Source organism: Eucyclogobius newberryi, unplaced genomic scaffold, assembly GCF_026437365.1.
Source record: "Eucyclogobius newberryi isolate DKJ021-1_F unplaced genomic scaffold, fEucNew1.0.hap1 SCAF_3, whole genome shotgun sequence".
Lineage (NCBI taxonomy): Eukaryota > Metazoa > Chordata > Actinopteri > Gobiiformes > Gobiidae > Eucyclogobius > Eucyclogobius newberryi.
Genome location: NW_027315945.1, coordinates 8,742,477 through 8,756,928, shown reverse-complemented (window position 1 = coordinate 8,756,928; position 14,452 = coordinate 8,742,477). Strand labels below are relative to the sequence as shown.

The 14,452-nt window shown below is 42.7% G+C and overlaps 1 pseudogene; it reads left to right on the top strand.

Annotated features, from left to right (window-relative positions):
* Positions 1–12,290: 12,290 nt before the first annotated feature.
* LOC140373897 (CBY1-interacting BAR domain-containing protein 1 pseudogene) lies at positions 12,291–13,291 on the top strand (annotated as a pseudogene).
* The last annotated feature ends 1,161 nt before the right edge of the window (positions 13,292–14,452 follow it).

Below are 14,452 nucleotides of genomic sequence, written 5' to 3'. Positions count from 1 at the left end.
TATCTGGAACTCATAATTCATGCTTTTGTCTCTTCACGTTTAGACTATTGTAACAGTTTGTTTTCCTGTTTAAACAAGAAGGAACTCAAGGGGGCCCACATTTCACCCATTCTTAAAGCCCTTCACTGGCTGCCGGTCTCCTACCGGATACAGTTTAAAACTCTAGTCCTGACTTTTAGAGCTTTGCATGGTCAGGTCCCTCTGTACATCAGCGATCTGATCACACCGTACACTCCCCCTCGCTCACTGAGGTCTTTGGATCAGAACCTGCTGTTGTTTACTCGCACTCGTTTTCGGACCAGAGGAGATGGATCCTTCAGGCTGTTGCGCCCAGACTCTGGAATGATCTTCCGTTCTCCCTACGGTCACTGGACTCTGTTGTTGCTTTTAAGGGTCAGCTCAAAACCTTCTTATTTAGTCAAGCCTTTTAATTGCATTTGCTTTAGGGACTGATTTGACTGTATATTGTTGTATGTGTATTGCTCACTGTAAGTTTTTTGTGTTTTTATTGTTTTATTCTGTGTTTTTGTAAAGCACTTTGTGACTTCTGTCTGTGAAAGGTGCTATACAAATAAAATTCACCTACATACTTACTTGCTGCCTTGACATGTTACCCACTACTAGACTTTTAAAGTCTGTGCTGAGTAGTTTGTTGACTCCACTCACTGAAATAGTCAACATGACACTTAAATCTGAAACATTCCCAACAGCCTCTTCTGTTCAATCTGTACATGCTGCCGTTGGGACAGCTCATACGAAACAGTGTTGTGTCCTATCACAATTATGCAGACGACACTCAGATCTATGTTTCACTGGCAGCAGGTGAATATGGACCAGTCAATTCACTCTGTCATTGAGTAGACAGATCAGTGAGTGGTTGCAAAACAACTTTCTTCAGCTGAACTCAGACAAGACTGAAGTCATGGTCTTTGTAAGTAAGTAAGTAAGTACATTTTATTTATATAGCACCTTTCACAGACAGAGTCACAAAGTGCTTCACAAAACACAGAATAAAACAATAAAAACACACAAAAATTACAGTGAGCAATACATATACAACACTATACAGTAAAGTCCCTAAAACAAGTGCATTTAAAAGGCTTGACTAAATAAAAAGGTTTTAAGCTGACCCTTAAAAGCAGTAACTGAGTCCGGTGACCATAGGGAGAACGGGAGATCGTTCCAGAGTCTGGGGGCAACAGCCTGGAAGGATCGGTCTCCTCTGGTCTGAAAACGGGTACGAGGAACCAACAACAGTTTCTGGTCCAAGGACCTTAGTGAGCGAGAGGGAGTGTATGGTTCTATCAGATCGCTGATGTACAGAGGGACCTGTACCCCAAAGCTCTAAAAGTCAAAACAAGAATTTTAAACTATATCCGGTAGGAGACCGGCAGCCAGTGAAGGGCTTTAAGAATGGGTGAAATGTGGGCCCTTCTATTTGTGCGGGTCAAGATCCTCGCTGCAGAGTTCTGGACCAGCTGCAGACGAGAGAGTTCCTTCTTGTTAAGACAGGAAAACAAACTATTACAATAGTCTAAACGTGAAGACACAAATGCATGAATTATAACTTCCAGGTCATTTTGAGACACCATTTTCCTGAGCTTAGAGATTTTCCTCAACTGAAAGAAACAGTTCCTCGTCAACAGCTTAGAGTGGTGCTCTAAAGACATGTCTTTGTCAAAGATAACACCCAAATGTCTAAGATTTAGTTTTGCAGTCTGGCCTAAAACACCCAAGTACTGGTTTATCCCTGTAATGGCATCATCAGGGGAAATAATCAAAGTCTGTTTTGTCAGCGTTTAGCTGCAAGAAGTTTTGACTCAGCCATTGTTTTATTTGCACTAGACAACTGACCAAGGAGTTCAGCTTCTGGATCTCAGAAGGTTTAAAAGAGCAATAGAGCTGAATATTGTCAGCGAACAGGTGATAGGACACATCACTAAACTCTTTAATGATCATTCCCAGGGGAATTATATAAAGCAGAAATAGGATGGGACCCAAAACGGAGCCCTGAGGAATTCCACACAACAGATCAGCTGAATCAGACATTATTTGGTTTGCAGCAACACTAAAGCTCCGACTGGATAAATATGAGGAAAACCAATGAAGAACTGACCCTGATAGTCCAATCAGGTCCCTCAGTCTGTTCAACAGGATATGATGGTCGACAGTGTCAAAGGCTGCAGACAGATCCAACAGAACTAAAACCGTGCATTTTCCAGAATCAGCAGACATCATAATGTCACTGGACACTTTCAACAATGCGGTTTCCGTAGAATGATGTTTGCGGAAACCAGATTGAAAAGAGTTGTGAATGTTAGATTGATCAAGGAAATCTGACAATTGTTCAGAGACCACCTTCTCAAGGATCTTGGACATGAACGGGAGCTTTGATATGGGTCTGAAACTTTTGGGGTCTGTCAGGTCCAAGTTTGTTTTTTTCAGTAATGGCTCAACTATGGCATGTTTAAATGGACCAGGAAACACACCAGTAGAAAGAGAGAGATTTCCCATTTTGGTAACCCAGGGGCCAATAACATCAAACACTTTGAGGAAGAGCCTGCAGGGAAGGGCATCTGATGTACAAGAAGAGGGTTTCATCTTGGTCACCAGAGCTGAGATGTCTCCTAGAGTAACAGGCTTAAAAGACCAGTTTTGGGAAAACAGGCTCCACAGAAACAGGTTTATCACACAAAAGGAGTGGGATTTGGTCTTTGATCATCTTGATCTTATCGATAAAGAACCTGAGGATTTTTTGCTGTCAGCTTTGCAGGAAACAGGAGTACCTGCAGCTGCAGGACAAACAATAGAATTTATAGTGTCAAACAACACTTTGGGGTTTTTCTTGTTGGATGTTATTAGCTGGCGGAAGAAATCAGCTCTGGAACTTTCCATCATTTCATTGTAAGATGACACAAGATCTCTGAGGTGTGACCTTTGACCTCAAGACTGGAGGTTTTCCACAGACGCTCAGTTTTCCGACATAGTCTCTTTAGGTTTAGGATATCTTCATTTATCCAAGGACAAGCTTTTTTCTGTGATGACAAAGTGGATTTTACAGGTGCCACCTGATCTAAAATGGATAAACATTGGCTGTTAAAGGAATGAATGAAACTGTCCACATCAAGACAATTCATAAACAAATGAGGATCGCTCATATGGACATCCTCCACACAGAGGTTAGCAACACTCAGGCCAAGTGAAAACACCAGGTCTAAAGTGTGTCCCTTTTGGTGAGTGGGACCTGAAACATGCTGCTCAAAGTTAAATGTTTCAGTCAAGGTTAAAAGATCCTTTGCAGGGCATGATGAGCCATCGACCCAAATGTTAAAATCCCCAAGAATTAAAACATTTTCCAGCTTTATAATAGAAGATAAATAGTCACTAAAGTCAGCAGCAGGACCAGGGGGCCGGTAGACTAAAACACAGTAAAAAGGACTTGAAGAACCAACCTTAATCATCTGTGATTCAAAGGAAGTGAAAGTGTGCGAGTCGATGACTTTACACATGTGACGGTCTTTGGCCCACAAAAACAAAGAGAAAGTGTTAGCAATCAACTCCCGTCTATCTCTCTAAAACCTGTAAACAAGGTAAAAAATGTTAGGAGTAATAATGGACTCAGACCTGAATTTCAACCGCTACATCAATTCAATAACATCAAAAAATTAAAAAATATATTGTCCCAACCAGACTTGGAGAGACTTATCCACGCATTTGTCTCCAGCAGACTAGACTACTGTAACAGCCTGCTCACTGGCCTCTCCAAACAAGCTGTAAAATGGCTGCAGTTAATTCAGAACACTACTGCTCGGGTCCTGACTAGAACCAGGAAGTATGAGCACATTAGTCCTGTTCTCAGGTCTCTGCACAGGTGTGGCTCAGAGAATAGACTTTAAAACAGCTGTGATGTAAGAATGTAATGTCTTTGTCTGATGCCATAAAACTTAGGTCAACATGTGTGTAACATCCGGGTCACACATATTATGGTATGGCTCTGCATGTGTCGTGGCTACGATAGGGATATGATGTTTAGGTGGATGTCTTCCACATGAATTCCAATTTATGGGTTAAATTAATAATTATTGACTGTATTAGTTTCCAACAACGCCACCCTTGATTGGTGCCAGGGACACATACACAGGTAAGGCAAGCGCAAATTCTGTGGACCAGGAGACTCAGATATAGGAAAACAAGTTCACAATGTATTAAATTTAAGGACAGAATAAATAAAACATTTGTATTTTTACTAATAAAACCACTACTACTTTCACTACTACTACTTTTTGCACTTGGAGGGAAGTTCTGGGTTTGGGGTCGGAGGAGAGACCCGCGGGGTTACCAATCCTATAATGTACAATACATGCGTTCTCACTTCCGGCAAATTACCAGTACATCCGGGAACTTGTACCCGCCGCCATTTTGACCGGGTGACGATTGCAACAGCTGGACAGCACGTCATTTTCTATGTCATACTGAGCGCGGCCTAATGAGCTACGAATATTATAATTCTTTAGACGATGACGGCAGAAAAAGGTACATGACAAAGCTGTCATTCCTTGGTCTGATACCAGTGGAATGTCCCTATAGAATGCCGCAGGGTTTTTGGAAGGACAGCCCGACTGACTGGCCTGATGTGGATTGGCCCAGTATCTACGACTATTTGATTGAAAGCCCCTGGAATTTTCACCCAGCAATCCAAGTTTCTGACTATCCAATACGCGAACATTGCATCCAAAAACAACGCAGTATTTTGTCATTTTGGTGATTATAGTAGCCGTGCGGTTGTAAAGTACTATGCCGCGCTCAGTATGATGTAGAAAATGACGTGCTGTCCAGCTGTTGCAAGCGTCACCCGGTCAAAATGGCGGTGGGTACAAGTTCCCGGATGTACTGGTAATTTGCCGGAAGTGAGAACGCATGTATAGTTTGGGAAATTAACTCTCATATGGATGTCCAGAACCGAGCGCAACATGCGAGGGAGAGAGGAAAAGAGATACACACCAGTGCTCGAATCTGTGCACTATGCGCGCCGCGACTGGAAGGAATCCCGGCGCACAAAGCCTGCACGTAACGTCACGCACTACAAACAGTGCTAAATTAGAGCGAGTTTGATTACAATATAAATCTATGGAAGCGAGACAGCTTACCGGGGCGTTAAACCTGGGGAGCGTGCTGCACAAGTCATACAGCAAGGTGAGCGCACGATGCGCAAACCAACCTGGTTAACACGCTGGTGTGATCGCTGGCTTTAAGCCTAAACTTTGGGGTGTTTTTGAGGCGATCAGAACGAATGCTCCGGTCCTCGTGCCGCTTGCACTACTCCCAGTTGGCGGGTGACGTCAGAGGCGAGAAGGGCCAGCGCAGGTGCACACATGCAGACATCCCTGTGAAAACAGACAGACAGCTGCGGATCCAAGGATGTCTCGCATGCGGTGGAACATTGAGTGGGTTTTTCTGCAATATGTTTAGACTGGTTTTGTGCATACGTGGCACCTGCTATGCCTTAATAAGCTTAACTCAATGTGTGCTATGGTCAGACCAGGGAGGGAAAGACGAAAACTGTCAGGGAGACCTTTTTGGCTGTGCACGGCTAAAATAAAGAACCACTTTTGAACAAGACAACTTGGTTATATTTCGCCTCATTTTCTCTGTCATTGTTACAGTATAGTTTTTTCCACAACACAGCTCCACTTCTCCCCATGGCCTTGCATCAAAATACATCTCAGACTTGAGATGCCATTATGAACCATCTCGGACTCTGAGGACCTCAGGGACCGGCCTCCTGCTGGTCCCGAAGTTGTGAGGTAGGCCCCCACCCCGGCTGTGTTTAAATCTAAGCTAAAGACTGTTTAGTTTAGCCTATGACTCTATGACTGAAATACTTTTATCTGGTTTTTAATATTTTAAATACCGCATTCATTTGTTTTTAAGTTTTAATTTATTTAGTTTGACATTCACTGTTTTATATTCTTATAAACTGCACTGTGTTTTTATTTATTTTTCTAGATTTGTCTTAACATTGTAAAGCAATTTGAATTGCGCTTTGTACCAATTGTGCTCTATAAAAAAGTGTGATTGATTTGCATAGCAGACAATTTTATGTTCCGTCCCATCAATTGTAGCACTGTAAATTGTTTTTGATTGTCTAATATATTAGGCCAATGGTTCCAAATATAAAGCAAACAGGATCAAAGGATCAAAACAGGATCGAAGGTTGGAGGGGGAACCATTTTTAAACAAAGAAAAAAAGGCTCTTTGGTACCGTTTTTGGAACCTTTTCATTGGAACATTTCCATGGCTAAGCTTGTACCCCACCGTTAATATTGTAAGGGTAAGGGGGCATTAAGTTGAGGTATGCTGTGCTCATTTTCTGGATTTACTCCCCTAAATAATATCTATTTATATTTAATTTATGTTATATAGACCCGTTTTAACTCTAGATCTAGATTGATAATAAAAGTCGGTTCACTGATCCAGCCAGTTCAGACAGTCTTATTCATTGTTTGTAGGGCTGTGAAAGTATCTGCCATAGAGGGGTCATGGGTCCTCGACCGAGATCTTCTTGCCCTCATTGAAGGCGAATGCCCTCCTGAAGCCTGCCTTCTTTCCTTAATTTATTGCCTTTTAGACCACAGGCCACAGCTGGTTTCTGGCGTTGTGTCAGGTCCTCGGAGAGCGTCATGTTCCTCTCTTTGTGGATCGCTCCTGTGCAGGCGTCTCTTCACCCACCGGAAGATGATGTGGTGGCTGGATCGTGCATCTTCCGAGTGGGGTGCCAACCGGTGTGCCACGTCCAGGGTGAGAGGCAGCTGGCCTGTGACGGCTGGGGAAATCATCCCGTTCCAGGAACCCTGAGCTGTGGAGGTTCAGTCTCCTAGAATAGGCGTCTAGCTCGTTGTACTTGTTACGGAGGGTAAGATTCTCCTTTTACAGATGGTCCACTTTAGACAAATTGAAAATTGTCCAATTGCTTCCCCATAGCATCCGCGCTATTGGAAAGGGATTGAATTTTCCTGCTGTTTTTGTCCACTGATTTTTCAAACTAGCCCAACTCCTCCCAGCATCCTCCTCCCAACATTTTGTATTGCTGCAAGCAAAGCCATCGCTGGGGACAGCCTCTTCAACTCTTAGCAGCATTTTGAATTTTTTAGCCGGTCTCCTCCGAACGTCAGCCACAGGGGCTTCGGTTCTGCCCAAGTTTCACTTAGTATTTGGTTCATGATGCGTATTTGCTCGTAAAAAACTGTGCAAGCATTTGAGTGCATATCCAGGACAGCTTTCCCAACGAAATAAATCACTTTCCGAAATGGTCATTAAGGGTCATTAAGCAGGCTGGCATTAAACCTCAATTGTGAGTTTTTTCATCTTTCCTCCAAGTCTACAGTAATGTAGATAGGAGCATGATCACTGCCTATATCTGCCTCATTGATTTTGGATTAGTCTTTATTGAAGATTAAGAAATAATCTATTCTGGAATAAATTGCATGCATCAGTCCTATATTCTTCATCAATTTACTTACGTATTGTTCCTCCAGTGCCTATCAAATTTTACACATCCAATGTAGGTTGGATGCGAAAATCACAGCCACAAATTAGGGTTCCCTCAGAGTGGTTAACAATTCAGCAGAATGACCTTTCCATTAATACTTTCTTTAATCAGGCTATTTGGTTTGAACAACTCCCCGCTTATGTTTGCCTCCTTAAAATAAATAATATTTCTTTATTACATTTGGTTAGTTTATGATGTTCAATATTATTCAAATTGGTCTTTATTTTCTAATTTTTGTTAAAATGTTAATCGTTTGATTGTATTCAGTATGTCCTTGATGTTAAAGGATGCTACTTGTAAATAATCCAATGCAATTGGATTTTTTGTGTTGATTTTGCATTGATCGATTTAGACTCTCTGGTCGAACACAACAAATTAACATAAGAACCACAGAACTAGGAATTAGATAAAAAGATAATATAGAAAACAAAAAAGGGTTCATGCTGAAAACGTGCACCGGACCCAAAACCTGATCATACAAATGTTCAAAAAGTGGGAGGAAGCCATGCAAATCTTTATTCTTTACTTTGGAGCACTGGCTCTGACAAGTCAGGCTGAAGAAGCGCTGCGTTTTCCTTGGCTCTGAGACATTCATCAGATACAAAAAGGCTGTTGCACTGATTCACCAATAATGCTGATTTGAAGAGTGTCCTTGATAAAACTTTTGTTGTAGACTTGAAAAGTTGCAAAAAATCTATTGCTTGAGTTTGCCTGTTGCAGTTTAAAGTAAAAATCATATCCAAAGACGGGCACAGAGAGTTAAGTTGTCTGGGATGTCTTTGTTCCCTCTTAGCTTAACTAGCATATCTTAAACAAGCTTAAACATGCTAGTGCGTGAGTCAGCTGACAGAGATGGATCTGGAATATATCCAATTCAGCCATTGTTTCAACATTAACTAGGCCACAGAGTTACACAGGTAAAAATGTCAGTGTGATCCCTCATTGGTCCAGGAGTGTTCCACTGTAGAAAAAAGATTTAGTGGTAGTCATCTCGACTCCCATCCAATAGTCATTCTCAATCTGTGAAGTGAGTCTGGGAACACCAATATTAATCCTACTCTGAGAAAGCCCTGCCCACCGGACGGGCACTCCTGTTGAATAGAGTATTTGGCTTAACTTTAAAAATACCCTCTTTGTTAACTAATAGCCCTGTAAAATCTACATCCTATTGTAAACTGACTTTCACTCCCTCCTCCCTGAGTACCTGAGTAGCATCAGAATGCCGTGGGCATCTACCGCTCCAGGGTTTCAAGACACTATTATATACGACTGGAAGGTTGAATCTTAAACCTCCATGTCCATCTCCAATCACAGGACATCCCCATGTCCTTCTGGTTAATGGCCTACGCGTGGCTCAGCTCCTGGACACTGGGCTGGACACTGACAGCGGCAGGTGAGGGAGTCTCGGACGATTTTCACCAATAACCTGAATAATCTGCTCCCTTGACTTCTGCCTCTTCACCTTGTACAAAGTCACTGTTCATATGATTTTTTTGTGTGCATAGGTTTTACAACAGAGCACTACAGGCTTGTGGAGCTGTGCGCACTGTGCAGCCAGAGCCTCAGTTAGGATATAGTGACATACTTCGGTGCACTTGTGTTGTTGGAGCTGCACTATATACTGTATGTTTTTATAGTATCCTCTCATTATAGTTATCAGCCTAGGCTACATGGGTGTGTCAGGCTGTAGTTGTGTTACTCTGCTGTAAAAGGTGGAATGAGTTGTATGGTTGATGGCGTGTGCGTAAAACACTGCTTTTTAACCGTGCCAAAGACGATCCAAGCGTTAGCCATGAGGAGCTAAGTGGAAGCCCTTACTGCAGACAGCTGTTTAGGTGTTCTGTGTGTTTTACCGAGTTTGTCCAAGGGATGCCAAAAAGGTTAGAATCGGTGCATAAAACCTTAGCTTCCCATGGCTCCTCGGGCCACTACAGGGGCTGAAGTAAAATCCACAATGAGCACGAAAGAACAATGATTGTGCGCAAAGTGCTCACGTAGAAAAACAACTTAGAGGAGCAGAACATGCGTGAATATAACACCGAGGCTGCTCCACCTGTCTGTGGGCGGCTGTGGCATGGAGCACGACTGGTGTTTGAACCCAAGGTGCACTACGGCTACCCCATGGAGAAAGTAAAGGGTTTATTCAACAGTCTCTGAATGATGCGTAACAGGAAAGGTGCTGCTAAACTGCAGTGTATTGTCTGCTAATCAGCACACACGTTTATTGTAGACTTTTATGTAGTTCTAAGCTGTTTACTCATCCAAAGCCCATTCTTTTGCGTCCTGGCCGTGGTGGCCAAAGTGAACTGCTCACATCACTTTGAATTGGAACATTGATACCGGCGCCTAAACTACAACTTTATTCTCATAAATGTATGATATTATTTTCTTTAAATTACTGGTTTATTCTCATTAAATTACTAGTCTATTCTCGTAAATGTAGGACTTGTTTCTGTTTTTGACTTTAATCTCATAAAATTATGACTTTAAAGTTGAAATGTTGAATTTTTTTTATTTGGGTTGGCCATTATTGGTGCAATATTCTCCGTCCATATAACTGCTGTAAATAAGAGGGTTACGTTTGCTACTATTATTATTATTATTTTTATCTTATTTAATTTTTTTCATTTTTTAACTTTATTTTTATTTTTTTTTACTTTTTATTAAGAATATAGGAGGTTTTGTCTATAAGAGTTTTGTTTATAAGAGTGTTTCTATTAAGAGTGGGTTTTTTTCTTAAAGCTTTCTATAAGTTATCTGTTCTGTACCTACTTGCGTTGCAACACCGAAATTTCCCCATCGTGTGGACAAATAAAGGCTTATCTTATCTTATACTCCGTCGTACTTATTGGCTTCAGCTTCACTGGAGGTGTTTTTGGAGGAGCTGTGATCTTGTTCAGCTCTGCAGACAGTGTTACATATTTAGTCAAAGTCATAGCTCCAGTCTGATCGGTCCAGAAAATAAATCTCAGCTCCATGTTTTGGGTCAAATGTTTGTATAGCTTTATTTTTGTTTAAAGTTTGACTTGTTACTAACAGTGGACATCTTCGTTTCAATTTCACTCTTTTCTATCTTCAAGGTCCGTTTCTCTGTGGAATGAGAAAATGGGGGTAGAAATGTACTCGGTTTGGCATGTTTTGGTACTTGACTATTTTTCTTTTGGGGGAAAATATTGTGTAGTTTCTTATCAGTGACAACAGCAGGTTTAGAGCTGGTCCTCTTTGATAGTAACTTTGGAGAAAATTTAGGCTGTGGCAGTTCTTTACATTTTGGGAGAACCTCTCGATGGAAAACATCTTCCTTTGGTGAGATGGGACGCAGTGGAGTTGAGGGGCTCACTAGCGGCACACAGCCCTGAGCCCAGGAGTCTGGTTCAGCTGGAGGAGGCTCACAGTCCTCAGGCAGATCCTCCTCAGCTCTGTCTCGCTCGTGTCTGCACAGGAAACGCTGCTCCACCATTTGGATCAGGCACTTCTTCACCCAGTTTGCTGTATATGGGAACAACTGTTGTCTGATGTCTGCCCTGAAACAAGCGTCCATGACTTCCTTGAGTAACCTTTCCATTTGTTCAACCACTGCCTCCTCTGCCTCCTCTTGTGCCAGTATGTCTGTCCATTGTGCCTCAGTCAAACAGCCTGGGACCAGCACCTCTGGCTCTCTGTCCTGAGACACTGACTTCCAGGTAGGAACTGATTGGGTTTTTATTGGATTCATAAAAACACTGACCAAATGTTATTTTTGAAGATATGCAAGAAGGAAAATCTGCTCATCTGCGTGCTTTGTTGGGATGGAAGTCTGACTTTTTACTCTCAAAGAGAAACGCTCCAGTGACTGGGCTTGTTGTTTTGAAACCCCACTTCAGACAGAATTACAAGCATCCAATTCTCGCTAATATTTACATTATTTTCTTCTTCTTCTTTGGCGTTTTATGGTGACTGGTATCCAAGTGTTACATTACCGCCACAATTTATTCTTTGGACTTGTTGTTGGTGTTGTTACTTTTTAATCGCGGCTGGCACCAACTGAAAAGGTGCATTTACCACCTTTATTCTTCTTCTTCTTCTATGGTGTTTTATGGCAGCTGGTATCCAAGCGTTACATTATCGCCAGACTTTATTCTTCTTCTTCTTCTTCTTTGGTGTTGTTGTTGTTTTATGACAGTTGGTATCCAAGTGTTACATTACTGCCAGACTTTATTCCTTAGACTTTATTTCTTAGACTTTATCCAATAGACCCTTCTTCTTCTTCTTCTCTGGTGTTATATGGCGGCTGGTATCCAAGTGTTACATTACCGCCAGACTTTATTTTTTAGACGTTATTCCAGCTGGCCTTCTTCCACGCCAGACTCCATTCTTCAAAGTTGTTGTTGTTGTTGTTTTATGGCAGTAATGATGACATCTTCATTCTAATGAGGATGACATCGATGACATCTTCATTCTAATGGGGATGACATCGATGACATCATCATTCTAATGATGATGTTATCAAGCAACAAAGCAATAACAGATCATCTGGGCGCTAACCACGGCCAGCAGCCATAAAACAGAAGAGAGACAGGAGCCTGCTGGAATAAAGTCTGGCGGTAATGTAACGCTTGGATACCAACCGCCATAAAACACCAAAGAAGAAGATAAAACAGAAGATGGCCAGCTGGAATAAAGTCTAAGGAATAAACTCTGGCGGTAATGTAACACTTGGATATCAGCTGCCATAAAACACCATAGAAGAAGAAGAACAGTGTTCTTTTCATATCACCATGAGCCAAACACTGGACACCAGAGAGCGCGTTATTAAGACCCGTGAAATCCAGGAGAGCATCACCAATGTGGAAAAGTACTTTGGAGAAATGTGCCAACTCTTCGCTGGTTACGGGCGCAAGGCCGCCAGATTGCGAGATAAGGGAGATCTTTTGGTGAGAGTGATTGGTCAGTATGCAGACACTGAAACACCAAATCTGAAAAGGGGCATGAAGCAGCTTACAGATAAATTGGCCAAGATTCAAGACTGTCGCCATGCTGAGGTGGAAAGACTGGAAGCCAAAGTCATTGAGCCATTAAAAACGTATGGTGCTATAGTGCAAAGACAGAGGGAAGATCTGAAATTGGTGCAGAAGGTCATAGAGCAAGAGTCCAAACAAGTTGTCAAGCTTGAGAAGGCCAGGAAGAGAAACCCCTCTGACAGTTTTATTTTACAGGCTAAAAGTGAGCTGGAGAGAGCTCAAATGGAAACCACCAGGATCACCAGACACCTGGAAGAAAATATAAATCATTTTGAGAAACAGAAAATTAAAGATATTAAGAAGATTTTTGGAGAGTTTGTGCACATGGAGATGGCATTTCACGCCAAGGCTTTGGAGCTGTACACAATGGCCTTCCAGCGTATTCAGAGTGTGGATGAGGAGGCGGACCGGAAGGTGTTCAGGACTACTCTGCACCCCCTAAAAAAACAGTCCCGCTTAGACACATTGCGAGCTAATTCCCAAATGTCCCTCAATTGCACTGAGTCCTCCATGGGAACCTCAGGGTCCACACAGCAACATCGAGCTAATCTTCGACAAATGAGGGAAGAGGCAGAGGACAATGAGGAGGACTCTGAAGACAAGTCAGAGGAGGAGTCGGAGGATGATTACCAAAGTCATGGCGACTTTGACAATGAGTCATAATGATGACTGTAGTGACTTAAAGTCATTAAATTACTTTCGCTCAGTCTCTCCTGTCTTGGATCATGTTTGGCACAGCCTAAAAGCAATGTTTTAAGCACATGCCGTCTCCATACAACCCGGTCCACCTCCTGGCCTACAGCAGACTAACACAACCACAGTGTCTCTCTTGCTCCCTCTCTCTTTCTCCTTTTCTCGCGCTTTATCTTTCTTTCTCTTTACAGACTTGATAAATAATCCGGCAAAATGCCAACTAGAGCCTTATAAACAAACAAAGCTTTAGCCTGATTTTCCTTGCATTTTCAACAGTGTGCAGTTAGAGGGTGCTCTTGGTCTGGAGCAAGGTAAGAACATGTGTGGATCTTGCGCTGTGTTGCATTGTTGGAGCTGCCCTCGTGCCATGGCTATGTGTAAGCCCCAGATGTTTTGATGAACTACAGAGTCCTCTGATTGTAGTTTTCAGCCTGGGCTACATGGGTGTGTTAGACTGTTGTTGTTGTTGTTGTTGTTGTTGTTGTGTTACTTTTAATGGCGGTTGGTTGCCAACTGTAAAGGTGCACTTACTGCCACCTGCTGTAGTTGTACGTCTTCTTTAGTTGTACGTCTTCAAAGTCTGTTATACGCTATACCGTAAAAAAAAAAAAAAGAAGGAGGAGAGAAAAAGAGTGAAAGAGCCCCCCTTTTCAGATGGCTGCCAACCGCCATTAAACTGTTCCTCTCTCTTCCACTCTATTTCTCTTGTTCTTTCTCTCTTTTTTCTCTCTTTTTTCTTTTTTACAGTATGGCATAAAACACATACTTTGAAGACGTACAACTACATTAGGTGGCGGTAAATGCACTTCCTCCTCCCCAGACACTTCCTCCAACTCCTCCGGGGGGATCCCGAGGCGTTCCCAGGCCAGCCAAGAGACATAGTCTCTCCAGCGTGTCCTGGGTCTTCCCCGGGGCCTCTTCCCGGTGGGACATGCCTGAAACACCTCCCGAGGGAGGTGCCCAGGAGGCTTCCGGAACAGATGCCCGAGCCACCTCAGCTGGCTCCTCTCGACGTGGAGGAGCAGCGGCTCTACTCCCAGCCCCCCCGGTGTGGCCGAGCTCCTCACCTTATCTCTAAGGGAGCGTCCAGCCACCCGGCGGAGGAAACTCATTTCGACCGCTTGTATCCGCAATCTTGTTCTTTCGGTCATTACCCAAAGCTCATGACCATAGGTGAGGGTAGGAACGTAGACCGACCGGTAATTTGAGA